Source organism: Notamacropus eugenii, chromosome 1 (assembly GCF_028372415.1).
Source record: "Notamacropus eugenii isolate mMacEug1 chromosome 1, mMacEug1.pri_v2, whole genome shotgun sequence".
NCBI lineage: Eukaryota > Metazoa > Chordata > Mammalia > Diprotodontia > Macropodidae > Notamacropus > Notamacropus eugenii.
Window position 1 is genome coordinate 436,188,755 of NC_092872.1, and position 21,402 is coordinate 436,210,156.

Here is a 21,402-nt window from a genome sequence, read left to right on the forward strand (position 1 = left end):
TAAGTGACAGAGCCAGGTCTCGAACCTGGATCTTCTTCATCCGAGTCCAGTGAGTTTTCTAGTACATCCTTCTACTTCTTTTATGAGGAAGGGAGGTAGGAATTGCTAAAGGCAGAATGGAAGCTATATTGACAGAGACTTCATAGGCCTGGTGATAAAGCTTGTCTCCTGCTTCTATTGGAGAAGTGGTAGACTAAAGCTATAGAGACATGCTTATGTTTTCAGACATTGTTGGTTTATTTTGCTATTTTTTGTAGAGTTCAAATCCAGCCTCAGACACTTACTAGTTAAGTGACCCTGGGTAAATCACTTACCCTTGTTTGCCTCAGTTTTCTTATCTGTAAAATGAGCTGGAGAAGCAAATGATGAACACTCCAGTACCTTTGCCAAGAAAACCCCAAATGGGGTATGAAGAGTAAGAAAATGACTGAACAACAACAAAAACTTTTATTAACAGGACAGAGTTTTATACAGGTTGTACGTATGGGGGATGTAAACAAAAGAACTTTAATAAAAACATCTGAATCATTTGAAAATGAAACTATGCAGGCAAAGAATTGTGTGAGAAAGGCTTCTAGAATTTTTCTTCTTTACTTTTTTCAACACATTTGTCTGCATCAGCCTTTTCACAAAATAAATGGTGCTCATTCATTTATATAAAACAATATGTAGTAAGAACCTACTAGGTCCAAGGCATTGAAAGTGATAAAAATGACAATAATAACTGTGATAAATGCATGAGACTCTATGGTGCAGTGGGAGGCATGTTCAGTTTGTAGTTAGAAGATTTGTGTTCAAGTCCTAGCTCTGCCACTTACTGTTCATGGAACCTAATGCACTTAACCTCTATGAATCTGGATGTTCTAATAGGTAAAATAAATCAAGTAACTGATCACTGCCACAAATTCACCCACGCCAGAAGTAAATGGGATCTATGAATGTAAATAACATGATTCTAAAAGAGCTCATTGATTTCAGCTCTCTCATTTGATACATGAGGAAACTAAGTCTCAGAGAGGGTTAGGTGACTTAAGATTAAGTAGCTAGTAAATTGATGGATAGATTTATAAATCAAGCATTTACCCAGCACTTAACATGTGACAGACATTATTGTAAATACTGGAGGTACAAATACAAGCAAGTAAGTCAGTCTTTGCCCTCAAGGAGACCGAATTCTAATGTAGGAAGACAACATATAAATGGATGATAAGAAAGGGGATGGTAAAAGAGGAAGGAACTTTGGAAAAGAGGGGGCTGGAAAGTGGTGTGAAAACTAGGCTGTGGCAAGATCAGTCAAAAATTCACCTATGGGAGCCAGAGGACCCAAGGGTATAATCCAAGGGCCTAGTGGCATAATGGGAACTTAAACCACTGTCACCTGACTCTAACCAAATGTTCATATGGACTATTGGTGCCTGACCTGTGTTAGAGCCTTCTAAGTGCGTATGGGTCTGATGAGCCATAATCAGACACACTGTATTTTGACTCCAACGTAGTGATGTCATTTTGGCCTGTTTCGAGAATAAGACAACAACCAACCTGACTCTAAATTTAGTAAACCTATCCCTGCACCATGCTTCTGTCCTCAGTTTCTCTATTGGGAGAATGAAGGGGAAGAAAGTTCTACTTCTGTGAGATTCATTGTGGAGTGAGAGAAAGAAGTTCTATAATAAATGTTTCAAGCTTTGGGTCAATGCCATTGGTTAATCACCCCACCCCACACTGAGAGGCTGCCGGAAATAGTGGAAAGAGCCTCTATTCTGCATTCAGAAGACTTAGCGTGAATCCTGCTGCTTCTCTTTGCGAGCTCTACAATTTGGTAACTTCTCCTTATTATTGTCTAGTGTGGGTCAAGGGAAAGAGAAGATGTTTCTTTCTCTCATCACCTCCAAAGAGTTAGAATGGTCTGATTTGGGACTAATTAACCCATTCTTCTCCCCTCCTAGAGGAGGGATGGGGACAAAATCATAGGTCGAGAATGGGATCCTAATGAGGCATTTCCCAAGTTAGACAATATTCTGTTTTCATGCATTTCCAGGGCTGGGCAATCAACATGAAAGTGAAGCCTCTTGTTTGGTTGTTGCCACAGCTTTGCTTTATTGACTGAGAATTTCCACAATTAAATTAACTGTCCACCTGTGACTAAAATTTCCCCACTGTAGATACCAGAAGTATAGGGTTATAACAGATGCCAGTTGGCATAGAAAAGCAGAACAAAGAAAACTAGAGAAAAAAATAAACCATCTTGACCCACTGCTCTCATCTTCTCCTTTTCCCTTCCTTTCTTGCTCCTTTCAGGATGGTATGATCTCTCATTGCAACATACCTAGCCTACTATCTGGTCTTCAAACTCTGGGTGCCTTCTCTCCATCTTCATGACTTTATACTAATTACCAAGAATTCCTTAAAGACTTAACCCAAGCAACATCTGCTATGGAAAAACTTCCAGTCCCCTCAAGTAGTGTTTTCTCTTACCTCAAAGTACTTTGTATTTACTTATCTGTGTATATAAGCTATTATCTCAGCAGAATATAAGCTCCCTGCTGGCAGGGACTATTTTGGTTTGGGATGGGTATCCCCAGCACATAGCACTAGGCACCCTCAAAAAAACTGAGCAGAACAGAATTGAAGTAGATATTAGTATAGCTTTTTCTCAGTCTCATCAGCCTTGAACTTTCAGTATCATTAATGCTATTGACCACCCCTTTCAACTGCATTCTTTCTTTCCTTGGCTTCTGGAACACTTTTAGGGGTGTGCTAGAGTCTGCTCAAAGTGACTTCAAATGCCATAAATCAGGGTTTGATTATTGGTTTATTGACTGTCTAGACTTAAGAAAGTGATGATGACAATATTAATAACATAAATTAAACTTAAAAGTCTGTTGTTAAACATTTCCTGGCACACCCTTGGACATTATTCCCCTCTGATGCCCTATCTTATTGTTTCTTTTCTGTCTCCTTTACTGTTTTATTTTCAATCTACCATCCTTTAAGTGCAGGTCCTCCAAGTTGCTGCCCAGGTCACTTACCCTCTAAGAGCGTCCCTTTCCACATCTGTAAAATAGGTATAGTAAAACTTGTAGTATTTATCTCAAAAGGCTGAGACAATGCATGTAAAATACTTAGTGAACCTTAAAAAAAAATACCATATAAATGACAACAGTCACTATAACTTTTTTTTCCACATATCTAACACAGTTTCTTTTGAACTTATGCAGTACTGTGAAGTATGCAGGACAACCATTATTATTACTATGGTGCAGATGAGAAAACTGAGTAGTAGGGTCCCATATGTTCTAGTTTCCATTCCCAGTTTCTTCCCAAACACTCTGCCTATGCATAGAAAAAAACAAACAAAAGGAGTTTGAAGGGGTCTTAGAAATCACAAGAGCATAGATTTAGAGGTGGAAGGCATTTTAAAGAATATTTAGGTCCCAAGCCTTAAGGAGAGCAAAAGGGCCACTCATTGAAAGTTTGAATGCTGGAGGAAGGGGTTGCTCCTATCTGTGCTAGCCACATTGTCCGATACAAGAGTGCCCACTTATACTGGAGACATTCATAAAATGGGGGCTATTTTAGAGCTGTAAGAGCCCATCAGGAGCATGAAATACTGCTTCACCCTTAAGACATAGGCCTCTAGTTGGGACAGAAGCCATGGGAAAACTATCCATCCATTCCCCATAACCCAAACTTGCCACAGCACTATTTCCTATTATGTCTCAATAACCAAATTTAACCCCCCCAGGGTCTCAAGATTATATCTGAGAACACACACACACACACACACACACACACACACACACACACACACACACGGACTCAATCACCCAATTAACAGCAGGAAAATCTTATCCTTTCCAAACAAAAGCAAATGTGACATAACCCAGTTGCAAGGATTATGTCTCACTCAGGAAGAAGTTAAAAAATTGGAAGGGGACTGGTTGGGTCATTCATTTCACAGCATAAGATATTTGCCAGTGAATTAAACATTTTGAGCGGCATAGCTTTTCAGGTCAAAATAATTTGAAAGAAGCACTGTGGTGTGGAATTCAAGTCAGAATGAACTAAAGTTCAAATGCCACCTCTGACACAAATTCAACAACAAGCATTTATTGAGGGCCTACTATGTGCAAAGCTCTGTCCTATTTACTGGGAACAGAAAGGCTTGAACTATCTGTGGGGGGATGGGTAAATCACTGCACTTCTCTGACTCAATTTCCTCATCTATAAAATAGGGATAATAGTAATTGTGATCTTTACTTCATTGGTTTGTTGTGGGGATTGAATCTAATTCAATTCCACAGGTATTTATTAAATACTTAGTATGTGCCAAGAACTAGGATAAATTCAGGGGATACAAAGTTAAAGAGGAAATGGTCCTTGTCCTTAAGGAATTTGCATTCCCCTTCGGAGGGGAAGGAGGACACATATGCACAAATAAGTTGATATCTGAAATAAATTAAAAATGTATGGGAAGAACTTTACAAACATTAAAGCCCGATGTAAATTACTATTTATTACTATCATTATCACTACTATCATTATCATCCTCAGACTGATACTGGAAACTTGCAAACATATCTTCTATATGTCTTTGGTTGAGGCAAGATGCTGTACTGTGGAAGGCAGAGCCCTAGCCTAGGATTCAGGAGCTACAGATTTCAGAATCAACTTTACTACTGACTTGCTGTATGATCTTCCCATCTTGGAGCCCTAGTTTCCTAAACCTGAAAATGAGAAGTTTTGAAATCGATGATCTCTAAGAACCCTTTTGGGGCAGCCAAGTGATGCAGTGGATAGAGTGCCAGTCCTGAATTCAAATCTGCCCTCAGACACTTACTAGTTGTGTGTCACTGGGTAAGTCACTTAACCCTGTCTGCTTCAGTATCTTCATCTATAAAATGAACTGGAGAAGGAAATGGAAAACAACTCCAGGAAGAAAATCTCAAATCGGGTCACAAAGTCAGACACAACTGAAATGACTGAACAACAAAAAAAGGAACTCTTTCAAGTCTAGAATTTTATGAGGGATTATGAGATGGTGAAAATAGCATTAGATCTGGAGTCAGATGACTTGGGCTTAAATTCTGGTTCTCCAATTAGTATGTGACCTTGGACAAGTCACTTCATTTATTTGGGTCTCAGTTTCCTCATCTGTCAAAAAGAAGTAGTGTGACTAAATGATCTCTGAACTCCCTCCACATCTAAATCCTAAATTCCTATTATAAAATGTTTGTGTGTATGTGTGGTTTTTTTTCTCTCTCTCCTGGACTCTCAGAAGGATGAAAAGGTTTATCAGTGTCCCACATTGCTTCAAAGAAGCTAATGCAAAGATCTGCACAAAGAAGTATATAGTAGGCTTTCTAATGGCATTTAAACTCATGCTCTGCTTTCAGTCTCAAATAATCCCCATTCTGGTAGAGGAAAGTACAAATCTGCAGATACTATCAGTTAGAAACTCATGGCTTTGTGGGAAAATTCCTTCCCAATTCTCATGGGAAGGCTAATTAGCTAATTTAGAGAATGATATATTACCTCAGTTCAATTCAACTCACTGGTTATTTACGGAGCTCCTATTATGTGCACATATGGATGGAAGTACAGACAACAGAGGGAAGAAAACAACAGAAGTTGCAGAGGTGAAGAACAACCCAAGGCCTGCATTACCCAGATTTTGTGTCACTCAAGAAGCTTACACAACTGGAAAAGGGACCATGGTCAACAAAGGACCCAAGGGGTATGACATAGGATGAGTTGCCTTCTTGAAAGACAACCTTAAAGGTCAGGTATATCCTGTTTACTCCTGGTAGTCATTCCATGACTGTCATTTTAAAATCTATACAAACTATTTTCTAATGCATTCATTCTTGGAGAGTAACAAAATTCATTGACTGTATGGCCCACTGTGTGAAGGCTTCCAGTTAGAAGCCTTGCTGTAGGCTCCACAGCTAATGTCAATTGTCCCACTGAGGACCTGTGTGAACCTCTGTTAGTTTCTCATCCTCTTTGGATTGCACATTCTTTCTTCATCTGAAAAATTAAGGGGTTGAAAAAAATAGCCAACATTTACATGGTGTTAAAGTTTTAATAAATCAGCCAGTCAACAAGCTTCTATTTCAGTGCGTAATCTATGTCAAGCAGTGTGCTAAGCATTGGTGATACAAAGAAAAGCAAAGAAATAAAATAAAATGAGAATATGCAATTCCCATCCCTCTAGAACTACCTAATGGATGAGATGATGTGTACGTTTCATAATCTAGCTTGATTCTCACAAAAACCACCTGAGGGAAGTATTTATTAGTATTATTATAACTATTTCGTGGATAACCAAAGTCAGGCTCAGTTTCTAAGGTGATTTCCAATGTCCTTCACATCTCTATATTCTGTGTTCTAATGCCTCTTCCAACCTGACCATTCTGGTCTTCTGAGACACATTGTCTCATCCATTAGGAAGTTCTAGAGGGATGGGGACTGCGTATTCTCATTTTATTTTATTTCTTTGCTTTTCTTTGTATCACCAATGCTTAGCACACTGCTTGACATAGATTACGCACTTAAATAGATGCTTGTTGACTGGCTGATTTGCTAAAACTTTAACATCATATAGATGTGAGCGCATGGGTGGTTTCTTTTTTGTCTTTGTATCACTAGTGCCTAGCACAGTATCAAAACACATTAAAGGCATTTGATAAATGTTAATTGACAAATTAGTTGATTCTATTGTTTCCCTTATATCAAATATCTGTTTGTTTTTTTAATTTCCTGAAATGTCCATCCACACTTACTTAACCTCTGCCATTCTTTAGGGAATCAAGTTTCACTCCCTCTATGAAGGCTTCCCTAACAAAGTTGGTTCACAGAGATTTCTACCTTCTCTGAACGTCAATGACATTTGTTATTTATGCCAAATATTCTGTATTATCTGGTACAGGTAGGTTTACTTTCTCTACCCAGAATGTGAATTCTTACATGACAGAACCATCCTTCCATAGCGTCTTGCACGGTAACTGCTACACCATGGGTTTCTAGTAAATATTTATTGAGTGATAGTTTGGGGGCCAAATTAATTTCTCATATCATTCAGCAGTAACTAAATCGATTATATATCTATACCTATAAACATTGTAAGTATGTAGATATACGCATACACAAGTATACCAATTTGTCTATTCATACACATATATACATGTCATATATGTATACATATTATATGTGTGTAGATACATGCCTATATAGATTATAAATACATGTGTCCATCCATATATATAGTATTATGACATATATGATATATGCAAATATATACATATCATACATAAATTGACATGCATAGAATGTATATATTCATTTATAAGACAAATTCACACATTATAAACTGAAGCAAGCTAACATATAGTAGACCATTAGACTAGGAATCAGGATACTCTGTTCCACCACCAACTAAGCTGTATAAATCTCAGAAATCATTTCCTTTCCCTGGGCCTCAGAGATGTCTATGGGGAGACTTATAACTAATTCTGTAAAATGAGGACTTTGGATTATATAGCTTCTGAGGTCCCTCCCAGCTCTAAGATTCTGGGATCCAGAGGACAATAGCCATCTTCATAATTATCTAAAGACAGTATACCAATGCCTTACCAATACTACCATCCCAGTCAGAAGACTACTAACAAGTTTTCCTACCTCTTAGACTCACCTGGGGGAAAGTGAAGGGAGTACTGTCCTAGATTCACTCTAATACCTTTACACCAAAACTGGAACCCCACCCAGAAATCTGACTCAACTGAAAAATGAGGCATCTGCTTAGCCTAGCCAACAATATCCCGTCTCTGCTTTCCAGGATCCCATATGGCACTAGTAGGTGGAAACAACTACTGTTCTCCCAAAGGGAAAAATCCAGCCCTCTTAAAGTGTACTTGACACCCAGCATTAACTCCATGGCCCCAGGAAAACTTTTCCAAAACTCTGACCTCCTGTTCAAAGACTGGCTTTTGTTTGGATATTTCTTGTAAAATACTTTAGCAATGAATTTAACACTCATAAAACATGGCAGATTGACAGCTATGGAAACCGAAGGACTTTGTTTATTCCCTAAGCAGTGAGAGTACTGCAGGAGGGTAGACATAGCACAATGAGGGGGGTAGGGAGGGGGAATTCTGGTGGAAATGCACACTGACAATCTCATACTATAGCAGTTAGAGCTAGATGAGACTTTAAGAGACCATCCAAGCCAACCCTCTCATTTTACAAATGAGGAAACTGAGGTCTTGAAAGGGGAAATCACTTGTTCCAAGGTACATGAGTAGTTTGTGGTGGAGCTGGGATTCAAACCCAGATCCTATGACCCTGAATTTCCCAATATACTTCATTTTACTTGGATAAATCTGGAGATGTTGGCTAATGCCATGTAATCTATTTTGAAAATATATCCAACCAATGGGAATGAGACAAATATCGATTTATATATTGAACTGACCTCCTGAATAAAGCTTCCTTTTTTTACCCTAGCTCAAAATAACCTCTCCTTCTAAATTCCTATAGCCCTTCTTGTCTGTTCAGCTACATCTGGCATTTAGTTTATCTTGCTTTGTACAGTAAAATGGGAATCAAGGTACCTTCCTCACAGTGTTATTGAGAGAGTCAAATAAGCTTATTATGACTATGAAAGTATTCTGAATATTACAAGGTGACATCAAGAAGTAAGAGATTATTGTTGTTATTGTTTTTGTCTCATGTCTTCTACTAGAAGAAATTCCAGGAAAACAGAGGCCAGAGCTAATTCTTTTCTGTGACTCTTTGAATGTGAGCTCCGTGAGAGCAGAGGACGGTTGCACTTTATGAATCTCCAGCACTTAGCACACAATAAAAACTTCACAAATGCTTGTAGATGAACTGATTATTTAACAGCACCTCAAAAGAGACCTTGGGCACAGTAGGTGTTCAAGAAGAATTTGTTGATTGGTTTTTATTTTTCAGACTAAGGTCCTCCGTACTTCAGTACTAATTCATGTTATTTAGAAGGGAACATAGATGATATGTTAGATACCGTGTCAAGATATCTACTCCATAGTCCAGTCCAAGCTTGTTACACCAATTGTTTTCAAAGACATTTTAGGTAAGGGAGTGTTAGCAACTTTGAATTATGACAAATGTTTAATTCAGGCACACAGCCTTCTGTGACTGAATTTCCAGTTCCAATTGTTCACTCTTTCTAACCCCTTGTCCCCAAAACAAACAAAAAAACTGCTTTTACTATCAACAAGTATGTGCTCGCAGATCACGGGATGAAAAAAGTAAGGTCCAATAACCACAGGTACATCTTTTGATCTAACCAGAAGAAAAGGGAAGCAAAGAGGTCTAAGGGTAGGATTGTAGGTAATTTGGGACCATATAGCATGGACTCTCCTTCCCATTTGCATGGATTTCCTCCAATCTATCTTTCATCTCTATTACAGAATTATCCTTCTAATATGTAAATCTGATTATATCATCACCTCAAATACTGCATCACCTCAAATACTCTAACTTCCCAGTGCCTCAATCAACTCATTTCCCATGACCTATTCCTCCCCTTCACCTCAATCATATGCAGGAATGGTCACGCTCATGATCTTGCCATCATCCACAAGTGTTTCACTTCCATCTCTATAGGTACATTTAGGCATTAATGAAGTGGATTAAGTTCTGGGCCTGCAGAAGGAAGATCTGAGTTCAAATGCAGTCGCAGACATACACACACACTCACTATGTGACCCTGGTCAAATCACTTGACCTAGGTCTGTTTCAGTTTTCTCAAATCATAAAATGGGGATAATAACAGCGCCTACCTCCCACAGTTGTTGTGGGGATCAAAACACTTTGCTCAGGTCCTGACCCTTAGTAGATGCTTACTAAATTTTTGTTCCTCCCCCGTCCCTCAACCTCTTTCCTTCTCATGTTTAAGAACTCTTAATTTTCTTTGTTGGACCATAATCTTTTATTTTTCCATCCCTCCTGAAGCCTTACTTATCCTAAACCATCCTCACCATGACTTCTAATCCTTGATTCCTCAGTACTATCCAGGTCATCACCCCTGTTCTGACTATACTTTCTTTCCTAACCAATCACAATGCTTCAGTGAACTAATTCCATTGTGCACCATCCTCTACTCTTAAATCCCTTGTTCCCTCCTCAGTGCCAATCATGCATTGCCAATCCTTGATTATTCCCACCACGCATTTCTTTTGCCCCTAATCAGGTGCTACTGAACAGAACTGGAGGATATCATGAAACTTTATTTGCTGAATAAGCACAAACTTACTCAAGTTAAACTCAACTGGGCTCTCATTTCAAGAAGTCTAAACTACTCCTACCAAAGTGATTTCTTATCAAACTCACCCAACAGTTATCCCAAGCATTTTCTTATCTCCTCAAGTCTCCCATGATGCTTGTTCCACGTACATTCTCTACTAAGGACTTCAACTTATATGTCACTGAAAAAACAAACCATTGAAAGTTCTCTCTTCTCCTTTCCTTTTGATCTCATATATCTCTGACATTCTCTCTCACTATCTTTTGCTTTATTCAGGTCTTTCATGATGAAATGGCCCTTTTACTTGCCAACGTCAAATCCTTTTATATTTACCCTTGATCCAACGTCCTCACATATTATCTAGTAAGTTACCTCTACTATCATTCCCCTTCTAACTTTCAATCCTTCCCCACTGCATACAAATACACTCGTCTCCCCCACAAAACAAAAACCTCTCACTAGAGCCTATCGTAACTGCTAGCTATTGTTCTGTATCTCTCATCTCCTTTTTTAACAAATCTTAAAAATATTATCCATAACTGGTGCCTCCATTTCCTCTCTTCTCAATCTCTTCTAAATCCTCGCAATATGGCTTCCAGTCTCATCACCCAAATAAAACCACTCTACCCATAGTTAGCAATGATTTTAAGTGTCAAATCTGTTGGCCTCTCTTTTATCTTCTTTCTTCTTGACCTCTGTAGTAAGTGACACTACTAACCACCTTCCTTCTCTCCTACCTGTCTAGTCACTGTTTTTCAATTTTTTTGGCTGAATCTTCATCCAAGTCATGTCTACTAACTGTGAGCATTCCCCAAGGCTATGTTCTGAACCATCTTTTCTTTTCTGTCTAAAATCTCTCACATAGAGATCTCACTAATCTTGTTTTCATCTATCATCTCATTGCTGAGAACTTTTACCTTTCTAAATACTTCTCAGGCTCCTTTGCTAATTTATCTGCCATACCACTCCCTCTGCAGGTATCTTCAAAGGTTCTGTCCTGGACCATCTTCTATTTTTCCCCTCTACATTATCTCACTTAATGATAACATCAACTCCCATAGGTTCAATTATGAATTCTATTTATATTCCCATGTCTATATATGCAGCCGTGGGCCCTCTCCTGAGCTGCAGGACTGTATCACCAACTGCCTCTAGGTGGATGTCATGAAATCATCTCACATTTTTCAAGATTCAAAACAAGATACATTATCATTTTCCCTGAATCCTCACCTGTTCTGAACTTCTTTATTGCATTTGAGGGAACCATTATCTTTCCAATTATTCAGGTTCAAAATCTCAATGTCATCTTCAACTCCTTTCTCTAACTCACCTTACATATCTAACCAGTAGCTTAATCTGATGACTCCTTTCTCTATAAGAGTTTCTATACATATGCCCGTCTCTCTCCCCTCACAGAGCCATAATTTTAACACTCAGAGCCTCTTGTCTGAGTTTTTGTAGTAACATTCTCTTATTTAAAATCTATCAAGCACTTGTTTTTTTTAAAAATCTTATTATTACTCAGAACTTAGCAAACAATGAAAATTAGCATTTCCATATATAAAGTAGCAGAGAAAAATAGCATTATGCATAAATCTATGAATTTCTATTATGTAAAGTTTGATTTTTTTAAGTATATAACAATTTTGGGTTTCAAAACTGTCCTGCAAAACATTACTTTCTGACCTGACTTTTGTTGTCTTCAATTATTATTTTAAAAGTATTTCTGTCACCCTCTTTTCTTTCTTTTCGCTTTCTTTTGGCAATTACATTGCAAACTCTATTCTCCATCCTTCAAAATGAAAAGAAAAAAGAAAATCCTTGTGGCAAATACAAATAGTCAAATAAAATAAATTCCCACTTTGGCTATGTTTGAAAAGTGTATCTATGTAGTCTTCTAATTGATCTCCCTGCCTCAAGTCTCTCCCTACTCCCATCTTCCAGTGAGATATCAGTGATTTTCCTGAAAAGCAGGCTTGACCATGATGTTGCTCCACTAAATATACTCTACTGTCTCCCTATTACTTCCAAATAAAATGTAAAGTCCTTTTCTGATACTTAAAGTCTTTAAAAACCTGGCTTATTCCTACCTTTTCAATTATCTGTTCCCCTCCATTTACACTATGATTCAGCTATACTCTCCTTACTTGCTGTTTCTTATTTACAATATTCCTGAACATTTCCAAGTCATATTGCCTGCATGCTGGCCATTCTCCTAATCATTCTTGTATCTGACCCACTTAGGGTGAGGCAACGCCCATTCATTGAATAGGCCTGTTTAAGAAGTAGCCAGGGCATGGCCCCTTTAATGAGGCCAAGAAAAAGAAAGACATTAGGCTGGGTGGGAAATAGCAACCGTTGGTATTGATAATCACTCTAAAGCTAGAAGGGAAAGGCCAAGGTCTTTGCAGGTACTCACTTAAGGTGAGGCAACGCCCAGTAGGTCTCCCAGTGCATGCTGGGTCATCTCCCATCATCCTGTGGAATATTAGGTCTCTGGATTCAGATGGCTCTGGAGGACAAGTGAGGCTGGTGACTTGCACAGCCCTCCCTCACTCAAAACAAACTCAAGTGCAAGTCATATCATCACTTCTCTGATGGCATGGTCTTTTTCAGCAACGAAGGGAGAACACAATCTTGTATCTGAGCTGAGATCTATCTTCTGGGGCTCTGGGATGAGATAGGTGAGTGTTTGCTTTATCTTGTCTGGAACCAGAACTTTGTGTCATTTCCTGACCATTTCCAAAGCAAATCACTGTGCCAAAGGATCTGGCAGTGAGTTCTTAATAAAGCGTTTTTTTTCCTCCTTCTTCATTTAGTCTTTAATTTCCATTCTTTTGCACTGATTGTTCTACAAAGCTGGAATGTTGTTCTTCCCAACTTTTAACATCCCTGGCTTTATTTAATACTTAGCTCAAATTCCACTCTCCAGGGGGACATTCTGGTCCCAGCTATGCTTGTAATTCTGCCATTCCCTCTGTTACTTTTCATCAATTCTGTATTTATCTTGTACATTCTGATTTAAATATATCTCCCCCCGTATTAAAATGTAAGTTATTTGAGGGCAAAGATTTTTTTTTTTTTGCTGTATCTTTATATTCCCAGGACTTACCACAGTGCCTAGTTGTGTATTTATTTAATTAAGCCTCATTGTTTGGTCGATTAGCTCCCTATTGCCTACTCAATATGTTCAGTTTAAATAACTTCCTTATATACAAGGATCTCTACAATCTGGCATGATCCACAACTCTCCAGTCTTAAATCCTATTATGCCCCTATACACATATACTCCAGTTAAATGGAGCTCCTCTCTGTGACCCTTGAACATCCCCTACGTTCTTCTGTTTCTGTGCCTTTGTTCACAGTTTTTATTAGACATGAAATGTTCTTCTTTTCTTCTTTTGCCTGTTGACATCCCATTCATTCTTAAAGTCCAACTTAAAGGTTACCTTCTCTAGGAAGCCTTCCCTATCTCTTATCTAGTCATGACTTTTTTATATCAGACTTTATATACCACTTTCTTTCATAAGTGTCTAACTACATTTATTTATATGATATTGTATGTTATAACTATCTGTGTTGGATTCTTATCCTCTTACTAATGGAAAGTCTTTCAGGGTAGGTGCGATGTCTTACTTTAGTTTCCTATCTCCCTTAGTATATAACCTAGGAGCCTACACAAAGTAGGTACTTTAATAAAGCTTATTACATTTTATTTTGAATATTCATCTCAGGATGAGAGACCTCGAGGAATAGAGGAAAAGAGACACACGTGAGGTATCTCTGGAGAAACAATCAAAAAGAACTGCTAATACAGGCGAGAAATAGCAAGAACCTAAAAAAGCTAGCATGAATCAAGTTTGTGCTATGTCGAGGTGGGAGACTTGTCAAATGTAGGCAGGAGGTGATTAATATCTACCTCGCAAATGACCTAAACATCTGGGACTGGGCAGATGTGTACACAAAAATGTGTTGCCCATGATACATAGACTAGAAGAATGGGGGTGGAAGCAATTCTCAAGTCAGGGAACAAAGGAAATGCTTGTCCACCCAGCATGTGATCAGCCTCTGGAAATCAAGGGAGGTCCTCAAGTCAGATATTGTAGCTGGACCAAAGAAGGGCTGGATACATTTACAGGCAGTGAAAACATCTGTACTTATGCAAGTGAAGATAAAAGGAAATCAGATCTCATGCCTTAGGGCATGATGTATCGTCTTCTTTCCCCATCTTCCAAAACACTGGGTGTTGGCTGCTGTTGAAGGCGGGATGTTGGGCTTGATGGATGAAGTCTGAGGCAGTGCACCAACCTCTAAGTTAATCAAAATTACCTAAACATCCTGTTATATAGGGAAGAATAAAAATTCCATTCTTCTATTAGAAGTCAAAAGAAAAAAAAGTGACAGGATCAATCTCACAAGTTTAATACCTTTTCTCTGACTTTCATTGCCCAAATTACTTCTGTGTTCCATTGCCAAATTGAAGTTGTGGGTTAGATCTCTGAACAAGCTAGTTTGCTTTATAGATTACCTTGTTTTTCTACAATGTTAATTAACTCTTGCAAATGGGTGACTTATAACTGGGCAAAACCAAAACAAAACCAAACCTGTGCTTGGCTCTAGATCTAGAATTGGAATTCAAAACAATGATGAACTCAAAGTCAAGAAATCTGGATTCTAACACCAACTTTAATCTAGCCATGTACTATTACTTGTCTCTATAGGGAAGGGCAAATCATTTAACCTTGATCAACTTCAGTTTCTTAATTTGTAAGATGGAGATAATAACTGTCCTGCCTAACTCATAGGAATAGCATGGCACTATGGAAACAAAGGATGCAAATTTATATCCTGCCTCTGACACTCAATACCTTTCTAATCTTAGTCAAGTTGCCTAATTTTTCTGGCCTCGGTTTTCTCATCTGTGAAATGAGGAGCTTGAACACAGACTTCTAAGGTCCTTTCTATCTCTAAATCTGTGATCCTGTGAAATAGGAGAATATTTGTGAGAGAACTTTGTAAACAGCACAATATTATGTAAATGTAAAGAATGGAAATTATGATCATTTCGTCATTCTAATATCAATATCATCAACAATATGAGAAATGCTGAGCACATAATAATTCTTTAATCACCAGGATAAATAACAAATTAAGCACCTTGGGTTGAGGAGAGAAAATATAACATGCCCATATAAGCTCAATAATCCCCTTCCTGTAAGGTCACATATACGTGTGTTTTAGATTTTATTCCATTCAATTTGGGATCCAACTGTATTTTGTTTGAGTATACCCCACACGCTGAATTTCCATCATGCTATTTCTCCTTGTTTCACATTCCCTGGCATTCCAGTGAAGAGTTCAGCTGCTGTGAAACAACTGAATCTGTAAATCTTAACTTTGTGATTTGTGAGAACCTCTGCATTCAGTGGATGAACCATCAACCTGCAGACACATAGCAAAGGCTATGACTTTTGTGGGAAGGTAGTTTAGAGCACTGTTTGCTCTGCCTTCCTTTTTTTCCAGACTGTTAAAAGAGGATTCCATTCAAATGAATTTGCATGTGGCCTCTTTCCTCTCTTTATTAGGTCAAGGTTTTGTTTTGCATTTTTCTTTTTTGGTTAGTGTTAGGGATAGGTCCAGTATAAGAACCTAGCACTAAACTAACCCTTTCCTCAGACATTTGAAAAATAGGTCCACCCCTAATTCCCTAATTTAATTTCATTTTTCATTCTAGCAGAGATATTTATAAGGTGTCCAGATTTTTGAGGTAGTCGGGGTTAAATGACTTGACCAGGGTCATACAACTACTAAGTCTCTGGGCCACTTTGAACTCAGGTCCTCTTGACTCTAGGGCTAATGTTCTATCCACTGTAAACACCTAGCTACCCCCATTCTCATTGCTTTCTGACCACTGCATAAGTAGCTGTATTTCAGAGACCAAACGGTCTCTTCTAATAACCTACGCGTAAGTAGATTTAGAAACTTTGAATTGGGATTAGAGGTTTGAAACTGTGGCCTAATCTAATGAAGTCAGTGACATATCATTCAAGTGTTGGAAATCCTTTAAGGAAACATATGGATGACAAGAAGGCAGCATGGTACAGTGGAAATAACATTGAATTGGAAGCTAGGTATAAGACATGGATTTGTATCCTGACTCCACCACTTATGTGTGAGACATTCAGCCTCAGTTTCCTCAGCTGTAAAGTGAGGGATTGGGCTATAAAATAATAATCCCTTCCAATTCTAAAATCCTATGAGCTCTACATTTTGCCACTGGTCTTTTAAGCACATGAGCCAACCAGGAAGAGAGTCAGAGGATGGAGCAACACAAAGCAATTATGGATAAAGGTGCAATTAAATTAGGCCCCATAATTGCTCTATTACATAATCTCTTCCTCATTGTTGGTTAATAACCCAACTGCATTTATTATCCCAATTGACTCCACCCTCCTCCTTTTCCCATTGGGGTAGGTGAGTCCGGAACTATGCAGGGTGATTGGGCTCTTCCTGGGGAAAATGAGACCAGGTGAGCCAGATTCCTTGTACTTATCCTCAACGGCTCCAGGCCTATACACAGGATCACTTTCTTCTGTCTTCTTTAAAGAAAGGTGGGGGAAGGGGAGCAGGGGATGTAGTAGAAACAGCAGAAAAAGAGGATGATTCAGTGAACAGGGAAGCAAAGTGGGAATTGAGGGACTGTGAACTGAATCTAGATCATTTCAGTAACTGACACCTTCATCATCATCATCATCATCATCATCATCATCATCATCATCATCATCATCATCATCATCATCATCCTATGTAATCTGGCTTCTTCTCTTTCTGGGAAGCAGTGAAGAACATGACCAAACATTTGGGAAAGTTATTCCAAATTATTATCCTCTTCATTTCTTGTATTGTCATTTCTTCAGATGCACTTTCGTATCTCAACATGTCAAAGAATTACAGAATTGGAAAGAACCTTAATGGTGATTTAGCCTAATCTCTACCTGATACATGGATCCCCTGTCCCACATTTAGAACCAACCTTTGAGGTATTCATGGCAGGTATTTTTGCCATTTTACAGAAGGGTTGGGTGAGGTTCAGTCAGAATAAGTGAATTGGTCAATGGTAAAACAAGGACAAAAACATAGGCTTTCTGATGCTAACTCCATTATTTCTGACACTGTACCAAAATGACTTACACACTCTCTCCCACTCTTTTTTTTTCCTAAAAATGCATAGACTACAAAAGGTTAATAATGGTAAAAAGATTGACTCTCCTGGGCAGAAGTAATCATAGTGATTTCAAGGCAGTCACTTTCAGGCAGTGGAGGAGAGGGATGTTGCTGAACCTTGGCTCTTATTATTTGTGTGGCTATGGACAAGTCAGTTCACCATTATGGACCTCAATTTCCTCATCTGTAAAAAGAAAGGGTTGGAGTAGTAGATTTCCAATGTATTTTCTATTTTTAAATCCTCTGATCCTCCAGTCTATGATCTGCCCTGAAATTCCTCAGACTCATTTCCCCTGGGTGAAATCCATTAACTTATCTGATGATTCCTGGAATCTGAGAATTTCTGGAAAAGGATATGTGCTTAGGATATGCCCTAGAGCTAGGGTAGGGTTTTTTAAATCAGCTCAGTTTGTTATAGTTACCTGAATATTCACAGACATGTGCCAAGAGATCTGAGTCTCTACCTGGCAGGCAATCTTCTTGGTGTCCAAGGTACCATGGACAACCCTGCTATTAATATTATCAGAATATCTCCCCTTTAGGATCCCTCAAACCAATAAAGGCAAAATTGATCCATAAAACATTTAAATGAGAAGAGTAGAAAGGCTGCAGCTCTTATAATATATCTAGCTCCTCAAAGACAGATTTTTTTTTTTTTTGGTCACCTAAAGAACCTATTGAATATTTCACTAGAAGGTTGAGCTATGGGAATCTAACAGCAAGGACCCTGATATACACAGGAGGACCTGCTGTACAGGTTCTTAGATTTGCTTTTCTAAAAGGAAAGCCACTTTTGAGGGGGTCAACAATCACTTTAATCAAGTGCATATATCATTCACTTAGTTCAGGGGAAAAAGTCAGCACCCTGAACTTCAGAGAAAATACAAAGAAATAATAATCAATAGACAGGGCTTCCAACTGCCTAACCATAAGTAATGCATAAATCACAGATCAACAGACAGATCCAAATGTCTGACCATACAGATATAGTTACCAGAGAGAGAAGCACCAACATCTGGGTTTTCAAAACTGGGGGGGCTCCTTAGTGGCTGCCCAGAGTCTCATCTGGACAAGCAAACACTTCTAATGAGTAAGTCTCAAAGTAAAACTTCACCTCAGAGTATATACACTTTTCAGAGCCAGAGAGCATCATAACTCTTGAGAACCAGTGCCTTATTAGAAATTAACAAAAGGTATGGGCCTTCCAAAAAAAAAAATCTCCTCCAATCTGGCTTTCCTTAATGGGCAGGCCCATTAATAGGTGGAGAAGATCTTTAACTCTCATTAGCATTACAAGATGTCAGAAAAACTAATGTTATGGTCCTATTGGGGATAGAGGCTCTCAAAACCAGTCACAGGGAAGAAGGTCTAATGGGAGAAATTAGAGATTTCCCATAAAGACCCCAAAGTGCTTTGCATGTAAACTTAGTAACATAAGCAATATTCATCGATTGGGTATTGTTTTCCTAACTTCTCTACTTAAATCCTTTTTTGAATGAATGAATAAATGAATGAATGATATAATGAAAAGCATTTATTAAGTACTATGTATTAAGCATTGTAGATAGGGAAGAGGGATAAGGACTAAACCAGTGATTTTATTGGTAAAGGGAATTTCAGATAAAGAAACTCCTTCAATCAGGGCAGGTCAGTTCTTTCTTGGAAATTTAGGACTAAGAGGTTATTAAATAGCTTGCCCAAGATCATATAAGTCAGTAAATGTCAAAAGCAGGACTTCAACCCACGTTTTCCTGGCTCTGAGGAGATCCTTCTATTCAATGTGCCAGTGTTTCCTATTTAGTGGATTTGTGACAATGGTACAAATGAGTTGTGCTAAAAATTCTTTAATGCTACCTTTTGTAGTTAATATATATGTATACGTATAATATATATACATATACGTAGATATAGATACATATGTAGAAATGTAAATTATCTCTCTATATATATATAGAGAGAGAGAGAGATATCTTTACATATATTTGTACATATTCTGTAAAAATGATTTTTCTTAGTAATTACTATCTTGGAGACTCAGAGTTTTCCCCCAACTACCCTCTTCCAAAGTTCAGTTTCTTCTTCAGAAGGACATTGCTAATAATGAGATTGCACTGAATCTCCTCATCCTGGCCAAACCCCAACCCAAGCTGAAATAGATTTAATCAAAGATATGGAAACTCCATTGTGTTCTGCTCAGACTTGGATGGAGAGAGATTCTTCTGTCTAGATAGCCCAAAGCTGAGAGGGGTCTGGTTAGTTGGTGGGGGGTAGTCTGATAGGAGAGGGAATTTACTCTGTCCAGAGGTAAAACAATGCTGGGGTAATATCAGATATATAAACTGGGTATCCCAACCCCCAAATCAAGGTCAGTTCTATACTGACTCCCTTAGAAGGGATCAGTCTTTGACTATAGTTTCACATGCCACCAGCCTGAGAGAAATAAAAACATGGACTTGGACAACCTAATTTCATTTGTCTTTTTTAAAGCTTCTGCCAGGCTAATAGTACCATATGTGTATATATGTGCACGTATATAAATATATGTGCTCATATTTTTTCTGTGACAACAGGCACGTAAATGTTTGAAGCATTATAGCTTTGTTCGAACAGCAATTTGCACCCATCATAATTATTTGATTACTAATTTTATTGTTTGTATAGCAATTACATCAAACTATGACTACTTCTGACTAAGGGCAACATGTTCTTGCAGTTTATCAACTTGTCATCAAATTGTTTTCAAGATACCATGGAGATTCCCAGTAGATGATCAGGTACATGTGCACAGTCTCATTTGTATTCAGTACCATGCATCACTGAAGTTCTTTAATTTCCTCTTTCCTTACTTTGTCATCATTCCTCATTGGCTATGTAATCACATGATTAAGATGTTATGAACATTTGTATTCTTGCAGTGTAAAGGGCAGTCTACTTGTAAATCATGAGTGTTGTTGATATGCATAACAAGACATTGTGAAACCATCACAGACCATATGATTCATAAAGCCATATTTAGAACTAACCATTGAAGTATTCATAGCAGGTATTTTCCTCATTTTACAGAAGGGCTAGGTGAAATTCAGTCACCAAAAAATTCTGCAGAAACAAACTTTAAATTTTCTCATACTGTAAAATTAAGACCATCTTCCAATTTATACTTATTCTCTGTTTATGCTACTATTTGTTTCTATCTGATGGATTTTCAGATAAATTGGATGGCAACATTGGTTAGTCATTTGGTAGAGTTTCTCTGACAGTATAACCTATGTGCCTGTGGTAGAAAGGAAGAAAGTAATGTCTGAAGAGAATTCTTTTTTTTTACTAAGGCCAATTTACATATAAACATTATGTAAAATGAAGCAAAAGTTCAATAAATTTCAAATACAGTCATTTACAAAAGCACATTATATCTTATATCATATCTTAAAGTAAATATCTTATATCATAACCAGATACTCATTTGCATTGATTAGCTAAGTGACTAATATTTTTAATGAATTTCCATCTCAAAAAAGGAGAACTTATAAAACTTTTCCTATCATATTCCAGCATATATTTGCATGAGAAAGCATCTTCATTTTATTCTTATTTTCAATCTAAATACAGATATGAACTCAACCAGATCTGAAACTGTGATTGTCTGGTATTGAGACAAATATCAAAAACCTGCTCAAATAAAAAAGTCCAAAATAAAAATTAAGTTTAAATATGGTTATTACATTATGTTAAACATCTTCCAAGTTATAACTTATTTCATTAAAAATGTTCTTTATATTCAACAATATTTCTAAATTAAAGAAATTTAATTTCTAAATTAAAGAGATTTTCTTGCTGAAAATACCTTACAGAATATGCCACACAAAATATTCAAAATTATTTATAATGTTTTC

General features: G+C 37.7%; 1 protein-coding gene and 1 long non-coding RNA gene across 2 annotated transcripts in view; one reads left to right on the forward strand and one right to left on the reverse strand.

Annotated features, from left to right (window-relative positions):
* ASTN2 (astrotactin 2) overlaps positions 1-21,402 on the reverse strand; it is a 1,124,306-nt gene that overhangs the window by 245,945 nt on the left and 856,959 nt on the right. The window lies entirely within an intron of this gene.
* LOC140519064 (uncharacterized) overlaps positions 12,534-21,402 on the forward strand; it is a 71,796-nt gene continuing 62,927 nt past the window's right edge. The window contains exon 1 of the long non-coding RNA XR_011972088.1: positions 12,534-12,972. This is a non-coding gene — a long non-coding RNA (uncharacterized lncRNA). The remainder of the gene's footprint in view (positions 12,973-21,402) is intronic.